At 46.0% G+C, this 16,137-nt stretch overlaps 1 long non-coding RNA gene across 10 annotated transcripts in view; it reads right to left on the reverse strand.

The window, feature by feature from the left end:
- Positions 1 to 16,137, reverse strand: part of LOC307176410 — a 397,378-nt gene that overhangs the window by 105,934 nt on the left and 275,307 nt on the right. The gene's annotated exons all lie outside the window — the stretch shown is intronic.

Consider the following 16,137-nt stretch of genomic DNA (forward strand, 5'->3'; position numbering starts at 1 on the left):
GTCTTGTTTTTCTTTGTATGCTGGACATCCTCCACTAATTTCTACCCCCCAAACACTCCACAACACTCATACCTGATTGCCTCTGTATGTCATTTCATTCATTCATTGAACAAACATTTATTAAGCAGATACTGGATTCCTTCCTCTATGTCAGCTGCTACGATACAATGTTGAATGAGAGGAACTTGCTGTCTTCAAAGACCATAGCGTTGAGTGCAGGAGTTCCCATACCCTGCAGCACATCAGAATCACCCTCAGGGCTTCTTAAAAGCACAGAGGTACCCTGGGATGGGAAGAGATGGGAAGGAATCAGCAAGCAAAAATGTTACAAAAGGAAGTGGGAGCTGAATTCTAATTTCTCCTGATTACCTTCCTGGGAATCAACAGGATAAATGGGGAAAACTGGGTTTTCGAGCCAAAAAACTGGTTCAGAACTCAGGCATCTGTATATTCTGACTAGCTGGGACATTCCACCTTTACACCTATTGCCTGGTGAAAGTCCTAAGAGTCTCCCCTTGCACCCTCAAAAGTGCCCTGGTTTGGATAATAAATTATATGGTCACCTTATTCTAAACTCAGCTTTACCCTTCCTACTTGTGAGAACTTGGGGAGATTCTTAAAACTCCCTGAGCCTCAGTCTCACGGTCTGTGCCCCAGGGTGAGCGATAGTGTGTTAAAAGGTGTAAGAAGTAAATGAGGTCATGGCTGCCGAGTGCCTGGGAGAGTAGGTGCCTTATTCACAGAAGCTGTTATTATTCTCTGCCTTGTAGGAAGTAGCCCTCATTTGCTCTGCATTGTTTCCTGACAAATGAAATGAGACCTTAAAGACAAGAACACATTCAGATGAAAAATAGAGCATTTATAGTCGTGGAGAGAATGGACTTGAGTCAGCAAGACATTGCTCCGATAGCTGCTGGCTGGGTGGCAAAGCTATCTTGAGTATCTCTGTGACAATATTTAACCTTCAGCTCGACCTTCTAGAAAGTACGGCTGTACCACCCTCCTCGTTGGTTGAAATTTCTTATAGTGTTGGATCACATGCCTCCAGTGGGCCCAGATGTAGGCTATTTTGGCATCTGGGGCCAAGCAGAGTTGACAGAGAGACTGACACATTATCTGTTCCGGTGGCCATCTGCTCAGCCCCACTCATGACTCATCAGAGGGTGAGAAGGACCTGTCTGCACAGTGATTCACTGATGCCCACCAGGAAGCCCTCTTTTTAACGTCCTCTTTCTGAGCTCCTCAATTAGCATTTGAGGCCAAAGGGGACCCAGAGGAGAGGGAGGCAGAAAGATCTGCCAGCTGGATGGAGTGTGGTCTGACTAAGCAGCTGTGGGAGACAGGCAGAGAGAGAAGGAAACTCTGGCACAGCTGGACCCCCTGGGTGGAAACTTACAAACAACCGGAAAAAAGAATGCTAATAAAAGCCCTCCAGAATGGCAAGTATTCATAATATTGCAGAGCTCCTCAAAGGTTAAGGATCTCGGCCAAGGACAAAAAAGAAAGGCCAGAGCTTCACAGAAATCCAGAAATCTCTTTGGATGAGTTTGCATGAAGGAGTAGCCACATGAGCAGATTGTTTAAAAGTCTAAGTATATCCGTCGAAGATGAAGTAGATCAACGTAGAGATGGTGCGTGGAGAGCCTGGAATAAAAAGCCAGGATGGGAATTACCCAGCCCTGTTCTAGAAAGACAGGTGCTGCGGCTGGCAGCTACTCAAGTCTCTAGAATTATTCTGCGTTCTCTGGTGTGGGTCTAAAAGAAGTGATTCCTTTTCCTAAAGCGTGGTGGGCCAAACGATTAAGGCATATACACAGAAAGAAAACTTATTTTAGTGGTTACGTGTTCACTTATACACTCGTAATATGGAATGCATCATATCACGTTATTTTTCTTCGCACACAATTAAGTCAAAGGATGCAAACTCCTTTCCCCAGACACACCAAGCCTTGGAGCCCTTGCAGTTCTCTCTGCCTGAAGTCTCCTCTGGCCAACCTTCACCCACCCAGCTTCTGCTTGCCTTGCAGGCCACACTCCAATGCCTCTTTCACAGAGAGAGGCCTTCCCTGACCACCGTGTCAAACATGGGTATCCCCTGGTGGTTCTTACTCCAGTCTGCTGTCTATTTCTTATAAAGCACTTCCAGGGTCTTGTCCATATCTCGGTTTACTTGATGGTTATATGTCTCTATCTTCTAGAATGTAAGCTTCACAAGGGCAGGAACTCTTCTGACTTATGCTTGCCTCAATTCCCAGCATCTTACCATGGGACGACCTCCTAAACCATGGTCGAATTTATGGCCATGAGAGGGCCCTGCCAGCTAGAAACTGGCACTTGCCATCTACCTGTACAAGGATTAAATGATGAGTCGCTGCAGCTGCTGACATTCAAAACCCCCTGAAAGGAGTTCAGGGTAGAGATCAGGAATGAGGCCCTCTGTGCTCTGGGAAAAACTGGAAGAACAGGTCTTCAGATAGTTAGATATTTTCAGGAGAAGATTCTATGAGCCCAATTCTTTTTTTTTTTTTTTTTTTTTTTTTTTTAATTTTTAAATTTTATTTTATTTTTTTATACAGCAGGTCCCCATCAGTCCTCAGTTTTATACACATCACTGCATACATGTCAATCCCAATCCCCCAATTCATCACACCCCCACCCCCACCCTATGAGCCCAATTCTTGCATCTCGTCCTATCTAGAAAAAGCACTAAAATCTTCACGGTGACGTCTGCTCCTCGTAGCTAGCAGCAGCGTTCTTCAAAACATATGTGCTCGACTGCATGTACTCTCCCTTCACCAAAATCACATATATACAGACCTTCCCCCCTACCTCTTTGGAGCAGTTTCTGAGAGCTCTCTGAGATGCTGTCTCCTGAGCTACAGTCCTCATGTTGCCCCAGATAAAACTTAACTCACACACACACACACACAATTCCCAGCATCTTGCCCATTGGTTGGCTCACAATAGATTATCTAATAAATATTTGTTGAATGAAGAGCCATCGAAATGAACTATGGCCTTAATAGTGACATTCTTGCACAGGAGAAAAAAGTCCGAGTTGTGGCTAGAGCATGGCGAATTGTGTGCCACCCTGGATATGGCCGTGGGAGGATGTACAATGTTTGGTGATAATTATACCCCTCTCTTCTCTGGCTGAGCCGCAGACCTGAGAGTTAAGTAGGGACAGACTGTTTGCCTTTTGGTAGTAAATATGGATGGGGGAACATGGCTTAGAACTGAGTCCAGAAGAGGCTAACTGCGCTTTCTCCTTCTGATGGGTTCACTCACCCAGCTGCAGCTCTAAAACTTCAGGCCTTCCTCCATCCTTCCCTCCCCTCTTATCCCTCCATCACCCTGACTCAGGGTGAGGCCTGCTCCAGTGGGCTGACCTTACGGCAAAGGTAGGAGGCAAGAGAACACATGTGACTCTGAAGAGACAGAAACAATGAGTAGCATGTCAGTGGCGGCCAGAGCCCCAGTCCCAGCCTCACCGGTCAGAAAAGCCATCTGTCACGGAAAGAAGCAAGCCAGGGTAGAAGCTTCCTCTCCAAATTCTTCTGAAATTGTAGAAGTTCCTATGTGGAAATGGGTTAACACAGGAATGGCTGGAAAAGAGACCGGTTCTCCGTAGAATCAATGTCATGGTCATGCATGTGTCTGGGTGAAAAGGGAAGTCAAGAACCACCCTGAGCAACCATGAGCCTTTGGGTGTCATGGATTATGTCTTTCACCATTACTTGGATACCACTGGCCCTAGTGTTATCTCTGTGCCTAGAAAACTGTAGTGGTCAGTAAATGTGTGCTTAACAATGTGTGCTGAAAGAATGGAAGACTGTATGAATGATTAAATGCATTACGGATTGAGTAAAATATGCATTATACATCGGTCTCTTACGAATCTGGTTAATTTTAATCTAATCTTAATTCCTGATCACCTTAGGATATATACCCCAAAATTGAATTCACAAATATTCAAGGCAGGGAACCAGAACCTAGACAGCAGTGACCCTGCTCATTTCTGGCCGCATTGTAAACCCTCTTGGAACAACTTTTAGCTCCAAGCAGGCTGAATTAGAGTGAGTGGTCCACATCATTTGCGATCAACGAATAAGCTATTTCTATGTGCTTCCCACCTCTTGAGCAGGGGTTCTTAACTTGGGTCCACGGATTCTACAAGGGTCAGGGGACATAATTCTGGGAGGGTGGGGGGACTGTGAGTTTGGATGAGAAAAATATACAGCTTTATTTTCACTCACCTCTAACTGAAATTTGACATTTTCATTACTTGTGAATGTAGGCAACAAGCCCCAGTGTATAAACAGTATCTATGATTTTATCAACCACAGAAATCACAGATAATTTCCTATCGTATGTCAGCTGTTGCAGGTACAGACAGACCTCGTTTTATTGCACTTCATAGATACTGCATTTTTTTACAGATAGAAGTTTTGTGAAAACCCTGAGTTGTCAGATGACGGTTAGCATTTTTTTAGCAATAAAGTATTGTTTAATTAAGGTCTGTACTTTTTTTTTAAAGACATAATGCTATTGCACACTTAATAGACTACAGTATAGTATAAACGTAACTTTTATAGGCACCAGGAAACCAAAAATGCATGTGCTTCACTTTATTGTGATATTTGCTTTATTGCAGTTGTCTGGGACCGAACCTGCAATATCTCTAAGATGCGCCTGTACTCCCATCTACTTCAAAGTCACCTTAGTTATTGGACCTCTCAGATCTTATTTAACACCTTCATAAATAAATGCATACTGTACTTGTGTAGCCAGGCCTCTGGGGTGATCCTTTAAGATCCCATCTCCTGGTATTCACGCCCTGGATAATCCTCTCCCATGAGTGTGAGCTGAACCTAATTACTTGCTTCTAGTGAACAGAGGATGGCGAGAGTGAAGGGATGCCACTTACGAGATGAGGTTATAAAAGATGGTGGCTTCCATCTTAATCCTACTTCTTCTCACTTACTCCTTCTCCTGAAGCAGCTGCCATGTTGTGAGTTGCTCTACAGAGAGAGGAAGTAAGGGTCACCTCTGGTCAACAGTCAGAGAGGAACTAAAGCCATCAGTTCAACCTCCCATGAGAAACCAAATCCTGCCAACAACCAGGTGAGTGAGCTTGGGAAGCAGGTCCATCCCCAGTTGATCTTAAGATTACTGTGACCCTGGCCAACACCTGGATTGCAGCCTCATGAGAGATCCTGGACCAGAAGACTCAGCTAAGCCACGCCCAGATTCCTGACCCACAGAAACTGTGAGAAAATAGATGTCTGTTGTTTTAATATGTGTTTGATGCTCAGTAATGGTAACAAATATAGTTATCTATTGACTGATAACTATATCTCCGTATAACTAGTTCTTTTTGAGGTGGGGTCACAGGCTTCACCAATCTGCCAAGGTGGTTCATGCCACCCAGAGGTTAAGAGCCCCTGCCCTAGACTCTGCTTCAGAGAAGACATGGGTCCCGGAAGGGGTATTAGGTTGTAGCTTACATGTGAAACCACATCCTTCTGACCTTGGAGGTAGTGAACGGAAGGAGAAAGGAGAACCAGGGTGGGTGGGGTTTGGTTCAGCTGATACGGCATCACAGGTTGGAGCAGATGTTCATCAAGACAGCAAGAGAGGGCTTCCCTGGTGGCGCAGTGGCTGAGAGTCCGCCTGCCGATGCAGGGGACACAGGTTCGTGCCCCGGTCCGGGAAGATCCCACATGCCGCGGAGCGGCTGGGCCCGTGAGCCATGGCTGCTGAGCCTGCGTGTCCGGAGCCTGTGCTCCGCAACGGGAGAGGCCACGGCAGTGAGAGGCCCGCGTACCGCAAAAAAAAAAAAAAAAGACAGCAAGAGATGCCAAAGGGAGACGAGAGAGCAGAGAACCCACATGGCAAGTTTGTGCCCAGAGTCGGAAGGGTGACAGAACAAAGGGCAGACGGAGAAGCCAGGGGTGGAGCCAGGTGTGTTAGACCTTGCGAAAACAGAGCTCACCTGACTGTGCAATGCAGGAGTCCCCAGGGAATGCTGTGTCCCGAGGTGCTTTGGTCTGGTGTTTTTAAAAGGCAAGGCCAACCAAGAAAATATAGTTCCATCTCTCACCGAGAGCAGTAATCCCATGCTATGTGATTGGCATTTGTACACTACTCTCCCGCATTGTAACCAAAGCCTGCCTTTTATCTAGATGGTAAACTCCTCAAGGGCAGGACCCCCATGCCCTTGTTTCCTTTGTATCCCAGAGATCGATCACAGTATAACTTTTCATGAATGACATATCTGCTAAGGGACAGCGCTGGGCCCGGGAACCAGAGATGAATTGGGTTCCAATGTCTGTCTCAAGTTGTTCATAGTCGAAAGAGGAAGCCAGATAAATACAGACATTGACATTAGAAAGCCGTAACTCAAACATGAGCTGCACTTCTGACCAGGTTTGGTGGCTCTCCAGGCCTTGGAAGGGAGTGACACTCATTTCCCTAATTTGTGGAACATGAAACGAGATTATATGTTTAAACTGCCCCACACAAGGCCTGACATGTCACAGGAACTCCTACCTTGCTTCCTATTCTCATACTGCTTCCAGTCTTCTGGCCTCAAGGTCTCAAGGGTTTGTGTGAGATCTGATTCCTGTGTGGGAGCTGTGGCAGACTTCCGAAGGTGGGCCCCCCTCCCAACAGGCTTCCTTTCTCACTGCCAGATGCTATTAAGCCACGTGCCATGTTCTGTGAGTTCTCAGAGGCAGGGGCCATGTGGAACTCATTTTCGTCACTCCAGCAAGTAAAAGAGCGCTGCCTCCTAACAGGGCCTGTTCAGCACATGTTTGGTAGCTGATTAAAAGTATAAATGAGAAATCCTCGAAAACCCTCCAAAATGCTCTGCAAGAAAGGCCATCATGGGGCTTCCGTGGTGGCGCTGTGGTTGAGAGTCCGCCTGCCGATGCACGGGACACGGGTTCGTGCCCCAGTCCGGGAAGATCCCACATGCCGCGGAGCAGCTGGGCCTGTGAGCCATGGCTGCTGAGCCTGCACATCCGGAGCCTGTGCTCCACAACGGGAGAGGCCACAACAGTGAGAGGCCCGCGTACCGCAAAAAAAAAGAAAAAAAAAGAAAGGTCATCATGAACTGGGGAGTAGGGGCTTTGACCTGGATCTTAAAAGTGCGGAGGACTCAGATGAGTGGAAGGAAGCTGGTGGTGGTAGAAGGAAGACACGGAAGGCTGCACACCAGCCTTAGAACAGCGGTGACCTCTGGGCAGGAAGGAGAGGCATGTGATGGGGGGGAGGGGACCACAAAGGAGCTTCAGTGGCCTCTGCCAGGTGTCATTTACAAAAACAAAACGAAACATCAGAGGCAACTGTGGCAAAATGCCAACATGTGTTAAAGTGGAGTGATAGGTGCAAGGGTGACCGTTCTATTCCCTGTGCTTCTTGCTATGTTAGAAATAGTTCATGATAAGAGAGGAAGGGGAGGAATGGCATGGGCAAATGCAGAGAGATTGGAAGATTGTGACAAGTACCGAATAGGAAAGCCGTGAAGTAGAAGACTTCTTCCACAGACTCTATAGACATGGAGTGTCCCCACAGAGGGGAGGGAGCAAGTTGGAGCTGTCCTTGGTCCTGAACCAAAGCCACCCCCTTGGTCACTGCTATTTCTGGTTATCCTGGAACACTGGGGGTTTCTGCTGAATTCCCCCAGTGCTCATAGGTTTCTTTGGTATCCTCCAACTTAATATTTTTAAGTCTGATTTTGCCCAGTTGCTGCAAAAACAGAAGTGGAAGACAAGAACAGGGGTGTTTCTCAGCCTAACAATAGTGTCTGCTATTTATCGAGTTCTCATGAGTGCCAGCTTCCATGATGGTTTCTGTATGTTGTCTCATATTGTTTTAATTATCCCCATCTTACAGATGAAGAAACAGACACAGAATGGTTGCAGTCAGGTAGCCCATAAACGGCAGAGTTGAGATTAAAGCAGGTCGCATAAGTGTATGTCCCAGGAATTAGCTGATTACTCCTTGTGGCACATGCAAATAAGGCCTTAGCTTGGAGGAAAGTATCCCCAGGAAGTCACTGTCTCAGTCCCTTCTAGATTCTTTCCATCTACAAAAGCAGGATCGTGGATTCCCTAAAAGGACAATGTAGGTGAAAGTACCCCATAAACTATCAAGTCCTCTACAAATGCTGGCAGCTCTGTCTCTGTTTGTTTTTGATAGTAGTGGTGATAGTGAGAATTATAAGCCTTCTGCAGATGTCAACAACGTAAACCATATTCTACTTCTATTGCTCAGGGAAGTAAACCAAGGCCAAAGGAAAAAAAAAAAAAAGAAGAGAGAGAGAGAAAGCCCCAAGTTGGAGTGGGACCGATCTGGATGGATGGCCCCATTTTAACATGTATTAGCAGTGTGGTTGTGAGACAGTCATTTGATAGCCACCCAGTCTCAGTTTTCTCCGCTAAGAAGTTGTTATGTCAGTAAGGTTCCCTATTTCCCAGAGTGGAAAGGTAGCCTAGGATAACTACGATGACTCTACGAGGGGAGGGCAGCTATCATTTACCGAGTGCCGGCTGCCTCATGCCAGACATTGTGCTAGGCGTTTTATGCATATTAGCTTCAGTCTTCATAATGGTCCTAGGAAATTTATTATTATCTCCATTTCAAAGATGAGAAAACTGAGGTTCAATGAGCCCTTAATAGCCGTCAGCTAAGTCAGATCCAACTTGGCTCATCCATTACCAGATGGCACTTGAGGAGCTGGATGACAGGGACTGGTAGGTGGGAGGTGGCTCCACTCGTTAATTTTTCCAGAATCTAGGCAGATACTCCCATGAGCAGGTCCCATTCATAGCTGGAGCCTAGGAGAGAGAGCCTCTCATGACAATGCAGTTTACCAAAATACCAAATTCCAAATATGGTGGAATCCAATCTGGCTACCCTGATGCTCACTGTAAAGCAATTATACTCCAATAAAAATGTAAAAAAAAAGGGCTTCCCTGGTGGCGCAGTGGTTGGGAGTCTGCCTGCCCGCGCGGGGGGCGCGGGTTCGTGCCCCGGTTGGGGAGGATCCCGCATGCCCGGAGAGGCTGGGCCCGTGAGCCATGGCTGCTGAGCCTGCGCTTCCGGAGCCTGTGCTCTGCAGCGGGAGGGGCCACAACAGTGAGAGCCCCGCAAAAAAAAAAAAAAAAAAGAAATGTAAAAAAAAAAAAAAAACAGAGCAGCTGCCACTGGCCCTCCTCTGCCTCTCCTCTCCCCTCGTCTCTGGATCTAAGGAAAACCTGCTCTCCAGGCTGGCGCGAGCCCATGCAAGGGAGCTAGGCTCCCTCCTCCCCGCTCAGAAGCAGGGGAGGGAAAGGGAAGGAATTGTGCCAAAGGTCACAGTGTTCCCGGTCAGTGTGTTCCAGCTTTGAAGTCAGAATGCTGTCAGTGCCCAGGCAAGAAAACCGCTTCAGGCTGCTCCACCTGCCAGACCTCCAACAAGCTCCAGCTGGGCCCCGGCCTCCACAGCAGCTGCACACTGCAGGGAGGGCTGTGCTCACCAGAAATCCCCTTTCCAGCCCCAGCAGCATCCTTAGGAAACTGTGCCTGCAGATACGGCCAAGCCGTCAAGCACACAACAGCCTCACAAATGTGCCCAGGTACCTTGCTCCCATATCCTCTGAAAGTCAGCCATGCATGACTCCATCACCAAATTCCACGGGGAGAATAAGCATTTCTACATTCTCCAGCTCTCTCCTCCTTCTCTCCCTTGACTCATAGCTTCTCTTTAATTTGTTTAATCCTATACCCCCCAAAAAAGATTTATTGTGAACCCACTATGTACCTGACACGGGTCAGGTAATGGTTAAGGTCTAGTTATGAAACCATAATTTTCCCTGTTCTTGTTAGTTTATAGAGGGAAGAAGAAAAACGAAGGAATTAATTAACAAATTAAGACAAATTAAGGAATTAAACAACAAATGAAGGAATTAATACAGAATTAAGAGTTGTGATCAGCACCATGAAGGAAGGAGAGGAAGGTGCTTTGGGAGAGAAGAGCCACAGGGCAACCTGAAAACTGGAGGCCAAGGAAGCACTCCTCAAGCAGGAGGGAAATGAAGTTGAGGACTGAAGGGTCAGAAGGAGGCAGCCTTGTGAGGCCAGCTTGAGAGTGTGGTGAAGAGTTTACCTAAGTCACAGCACGTGCAAAGATCCTGAGGCAGGAGAAAGAATGGCATGTTTGAGAAACTATAACAGTATAGCATAATGGGTAGATGTGAATCCAAGATTAAACTGTGGGACCCTGAAGGATATACCTGAATTCTCTACACCCAGTTTTCTCAAGTAGCGTCAGGTAGGGATTCAGGGAGGAGACACATTTGAGCTGATTAGTCTGGGCAGATTAGAAGATGAAGAACCAGATGGAAAATGTTCCAAGTGAGAGGTACTTTAGCAGACATCCCAGGTCTCACGGTTAAAAGGAATGGAGCAGCAACTGGAACCCAGCCTATTAACTTAAATGTGCATGATTCTAGGTTTCCTCCAGAATCGTGGTGCATGGCAAACACTGTGTGTGAATGGAGTGGCACTAAACCACAGGTACGATACTGTGCCTGTCTCCTCTCATCACTTCCGTGTTCCATTGCCCTCCACACTTCACTTATAAAATTCAAGATCAAAGATAAAATGATTGAGAATTTCAAGCTGGCCATGACAGAACATTACACCAAGCGTGGAGCTCAGCTGAGCACAGGGCCCTATATGACATCCCCTGGCTGGATACACATGAAGCCAGCCCTTGAAGAATGATACTCTAGGCAGTAGTCTTGACTATAAACATTTAATATGGCTAACTGTTTGGATTGTATTAAAAGATTTAACCTGTCCAGGTATAATGTTAATCTTCCTAGAGATTTTTGCCCTGTGGTTTTTCATATCAAATGGTAGTAATGGGTATAGACTTGAAAGCCAGGGGAAAGTTCTCATAGTAGAGCTCACGCTGGCTTAGGTAGAGCCAGATTCAGAGCCCTCTTTCCTCACTGAGTAGCTCAGTAACCTTTGGCAGGTGGCTTGGCCTTCCAAAGTCTCAATTCCCCATGTTGTAAAACAGGGGTAATGGCTACCATATCATAGAGGAGCTGCTAGAATTTAAAATAATCTGGGCCACGTCCCTGCATATAGGGACACAAAGTTAATGAGTGCTATTGTTTTTTTTAATTAAAAAAACCCCAAAAAACCCCAAAAACTTAGGTCTCTGAACTTCAGATGTCCTGGTTACTCTTAGGACCCCAGACACTCCCCAAGCTGCTTGTCACCTGCAAACACATATACGGCAGAAGAGGCAGATTTGTTCTATGAAGTAAAGTGAGGGGTTCAGTGGGTCCCTAACACAAGCAAATGTGGTTCCAACTCCAACTCCATTCACTGCTTCACCCTGAGTGAATGACTTCACCTCTCAGGGTCTCAGTTATCTCATGGATAACTGGTAGAAGAGGGATGATACTGGGACCTACTTTGGGGAGCTGTTGCGAGGATTTCGCGGGCTCTATGTGCCCATTAGCATGCTGCTTGGAACAGAACGGTGCTCAGTCATTTATTCCATGCCGCAGTTTCCTTTCTGCAAAGCGGGGATACCGGTAGTCCCTACTGCATGAGGTTGTTTTCTGGAACAAATGAGAATGTCCATGTAAAGTGACTGACACGGTGCGTGGCACACAGTTAGGGCACAGTGAATGTGAAATGTGAACAATGATAACAGTGGGTAGTTATCACATCACTGACGAGAGTGGATATAACTACCACACCTCTCTCTTCTACTCCTTCCCACTGCACGGGGTATCTCTGACGATGCCCAAGAGCATCTGCTGGTCCAGGGTTCATTTTCAACTTTTGCTGGTGCCGCTTCGGCACCCCTCCCCCGCCAGAAAATACAGTTTACCCAAGGACTGAGTCTATTTTCGTTTCTAAAGAAGGAAAACAGATGCACGTGCCAAAGCACAGACTTCTTCAAAACAAGACAGAGCCCGAGACAAGGTCACGGCCCTGGCTTTCAGAATTAGGAGGGAGGTGTACTTTCCAGTAACCTCTTGGTGGAAGATAATAACTGCATCTCTCAACCAGCAGTTATATGTCAAGGTCACTTGTCCTCATGTCTAGCACAGAGGGTCACAGGCTTCCCTATTTGAAGCTGGGAGATTATCCGGCTTCAAACAACATCAGAACATCAGCCGTTGTCCCTGTAACCTGGCGCCTTCCGCCCGCCTTCTGTAACGAGGAGCCATTATGAACAGTTTGAGTGCCTTATGCAGGCCACAAGGTGACCACTGTCTGTGCACCTTTCAGATAAACCTCTCGTTTCTCCCAACCCAACTCAGGCTCACCCTGGTTAGCTCAGTTTTGCATTAAACAGACGCTTCTTGTGAACCATGTGCCAAGCATAGTGCTAGACGCTCAGAGATGGACCGGTTGAGTAAGATGCAATCTGTTTTCTGTAAGCCAGACTTTAAAGAGCAGATTTCAATATAATGTGTTAAATGCACTGAGAAAGAAGAAAAGAGAGCACCATGGAAACCCAGCAGAATAGAAGAGGGGCTTAGCCCTGCGTGGGTTCAGCGTAAACTGGAGAAGGGATACCCGATCTAACCAGGAAAGGAAATGGCTAGTTTTCACCTGTTACTTTGCTAAGTCATTCACCTTACACACGTGGATGAAGTGACCCTTCTTCCAAACCCACTCATATTCTCTGGCAGCTCCTCCAACCCTCTCGCACCTTAGCACTCAGCACCTGGTTCCACAGGTACACATTTTATTGTCTAACTCCAGACCAGAAGCTCTACGGAGGCAGCAACCGGACCTGCCGTGTTCTCTGCTGTGGTCACAGCAATTAACATGGTGCCTGGCACAGAGCAGGCGCACAGTCAACACTTAGCCCATTGAATAATACATCTTGTGATGACCTAGGCAATGGTGATGCAACTTAGAAGAATATGCCTAAATAAGTAATTAACAATAGAAGTTGACAAATGTAAATACTAAATGAATGGCACAGACTGTAGAATGTTCAATTCGGTTCAATTAAGCTCAATCCAGCAAATACTAACTGTGTCTTCTATGTGAAAGGAACATTCTACGAACAAGAGAGGATACAAAAATATATCAGAAAAAGGAACCCCTGCTCTCAGCTTACTCAGTGTTATCCTAGAGGACAGGATACAAAGTGCACAAAATAAAGATCAACATAAATTGGAGGCTGTGAAGATTCAAGCAGAGGGACATGAGGAAAGACTTCAGAAGATGATCAGAATACATCTTAAGTAAAGCACTTCTTCCATGAGGGTTCAGAGGAGTGAGAAGAGATCATTCCAGAAAGAGAGAATATCAGAAACAAATAAGAAGGAAGCTGGAACATGACTGATGCTTTCTACAAAGTCCAGTTTGATAGTCGTGTAAAGACAGCGTTTGGGAGTACAAGGACCTTGGCCTCAAGTACTCAGTGACCCAACCAGCTCTTCCAGGAAGGTCCTACATCCACAGTGCTGGAGCCTCATGACCCCAGACCTTGATAGCCATGCTGAAGCATTGATCCCTTTTATTTCTTGCAGCAGGGAAGCGGCACAATCAAAGCTATGTCTTAAGAACACTTATAGGCATCTGTGTAGTGGATATACGCTGCTTTTGTCTGCCCAAGACCTCTGCAACCTTGGAGGACCTTCCCCTCCTCTGTTGCAAATGGTCCTAATATAACTTCAATCAGAGTAGCCCACCCCAACCCCCAGGCTCAGGAGTGGATACAAGGAGCCCCATCACAAAAACCAATCCCACTGCAATAAAGACTTGCCCAGTGGTGGTGGTGTGACTGAATGGGGACCATTAGCATCTTTTCCTGGACTGATGCACAGACATCAGGAAAGAGAAAGACACATATAAGTGGGTAGGAAAATAAAAAGAGCTCCATCGAGGGGAGCCATACAGAGCTGGGAACAGCAATGGAAATGCACCTGAGATGCTTAGAGGAGAGTGAGTGAGCAAATATGGATGGATGCCCCAGAAACTTTAGGTAAAGCACAATGGGCCAGACGCTCAAAGGAGGACGATGGATTCCTGCTTTGGTGGACTTGGATGCCAGGCTTAGGGAACGATTCCTTCTCAAGTGCGCGATGAGGAACCATTAAAGGTTTTTGACAAAGGAGAAGGAATTCCACTCTCTGCCTCAGCAGATCATAATTGTATTCTTCAGAAAAGTGTGGTGAAGTGGAAATAAGCATAAGCTGGGGTTCAGGAAGTCCATTCCAATCCTGGCTCCGCTCTTTCTGTGTCATCTTGGGCAACCACACCACAAGGGTGAGAGCAAGGGAGAAAATCAGAGCTACATCAGGAGGTGCCCCATCTCCCACAGCGGGTATTCTAGAATAGGGGTTGGCAAACTACTTTATCTTTGTAAACAAAGTTGTACACACTGTCCGTTTACACGTGGTCTTGCACGCAACAGTGGCAAGACCAGTAACAGTGACAGAGACTATATGACTTGCAAAGTCTAAAATAAGTACAGTCTGGTCCTTTACAGGAAACGTTTGCGGCCCCTGCTCTAGAGTCTTACGGAATAAAACTTGATGTAACAGGATGGGCAATGGGCAGGAGGAGAGAAAAAATAAAGACGACTTCTTGATACACACATAACAACTTAGGAAGGAGGGAAAGCTAATGGGATTGGCAATTCTTCCCAGACTTAGGGAAAAAATTATTTTCTCCTGACAGATGGACAATGGCAGTTGTATTGAGAGATAAAGAGGACTGAGATAAAAATGGAGAAATGCAGACGAGAGAACTGGGTAAACTGAAGGCACTGCAAGAACCATGGAGACACGAGAAGAGAAACAGAGCCATAGGGGAGACAGCCAGGCAGAAGGAAGGCATGAAGAAAAACACCTATGATAAGAGAGATGGGAGCTTTAATATATATACAAATTATACTTAAATATTGAAATATTATAGTTACATTTATCTATACGAGTACTTATGTTCATTTATATAATGTAATTTGTATTTATATAATTTATTTATATATTTGTATACGTATGCACATCTGTATCTATATCTCTATATATTCTGATACTTATCTATAGATAAATAAGTATATTTATCTATAAACAGGTAAATATAGATATCAGCATAGATAGATAAATAGATCAGCATATGTGTGTGTGTGTGTGTCTGTGTGTGTATGTGTCTGTGTGTCTGTGTGTGTGTGTCTGTGTCTCTGTGTGTGTGTGTATGTGTGTGTATGTGTCTGTGTGTGTGTGTCTGTGTCTGTATCTGTGTGTGTGTCTGTCTGTGTGTGTGTCTGTGTGTGTGTGTGTGTGTGTGTGCGTGTGTGTGTGTGTGTGTGTGTAGAGAGAGAGAGAGATGGTGGTAGATCCTCTCTGGGGTTTTGGCAGAGTGTCAAAAAAATGACCTTAACACAAAGAAAACTTCTTGGGTAGAAACATCAGAAACCCATTTCTTCATTCCAAACTGTCCTGCAATAGATAATCAGGATGTATTGACCCAAAGGGTAACCATGTTGACAGAGACGGAGACAGAATCAATACAACGTTTCCATAGCAAAGTTTGCAGAACACTGAGGTAAATAAGAGTGTGTTTTCTGCAGGCTTTTATCAGAAATGTCTGCTTCAGGTTTACGACGCTTCCTTCCCAGTCTGTCTCTTTCTGAGCATATAAAATGTGCTTTTAGGGCATGTCTTTACTGATTGCAAATAGCACAAATGGGAGTGATGAGATTTCTAAGTTCCCCCCACCTCCAAAAAACAAAGCTATTTAACGATTTTAGAGACAGGAAGAGGGGCCTATTATCCTCAAGAAGAAAACTCCAGTCCGCCTCAGGAAGAGTCGCAATCCCTTTCAGAGTGCACACCATCACCCAGGACAACAGTCTGATAACTGGACGGCATCAAAAGTCTTGACAGAGCTAGAGGAGAGGGCTCAGGATAAAGGGAAAGAGAGGGAGATACGGGGGTCCTTCTATGCCACTCACTACTCTTACTCTGGAACGACCCACAGCGCCTGGCATGGATGCAAGCCGACCAGGATTTGAATTCCAAATCTGACACACGGGAGCTGTTCGATCACGGGCAGGAAGTTCCTGAAACTCTCCCGGCCTCGGTTTCATTTGCG

Source organism: Stenella coeruleoalba, assembly GCF_951394435.1.
Source record: "Stenella coeruleoalba genome assembly, chromosome: 17".
Lineage (NCBI taxonomy): Eukaryota > Metazoa > Chordata > Mammalia > Artiodactyla > Delphinidae > Stenella > Stenella coeruleoalba.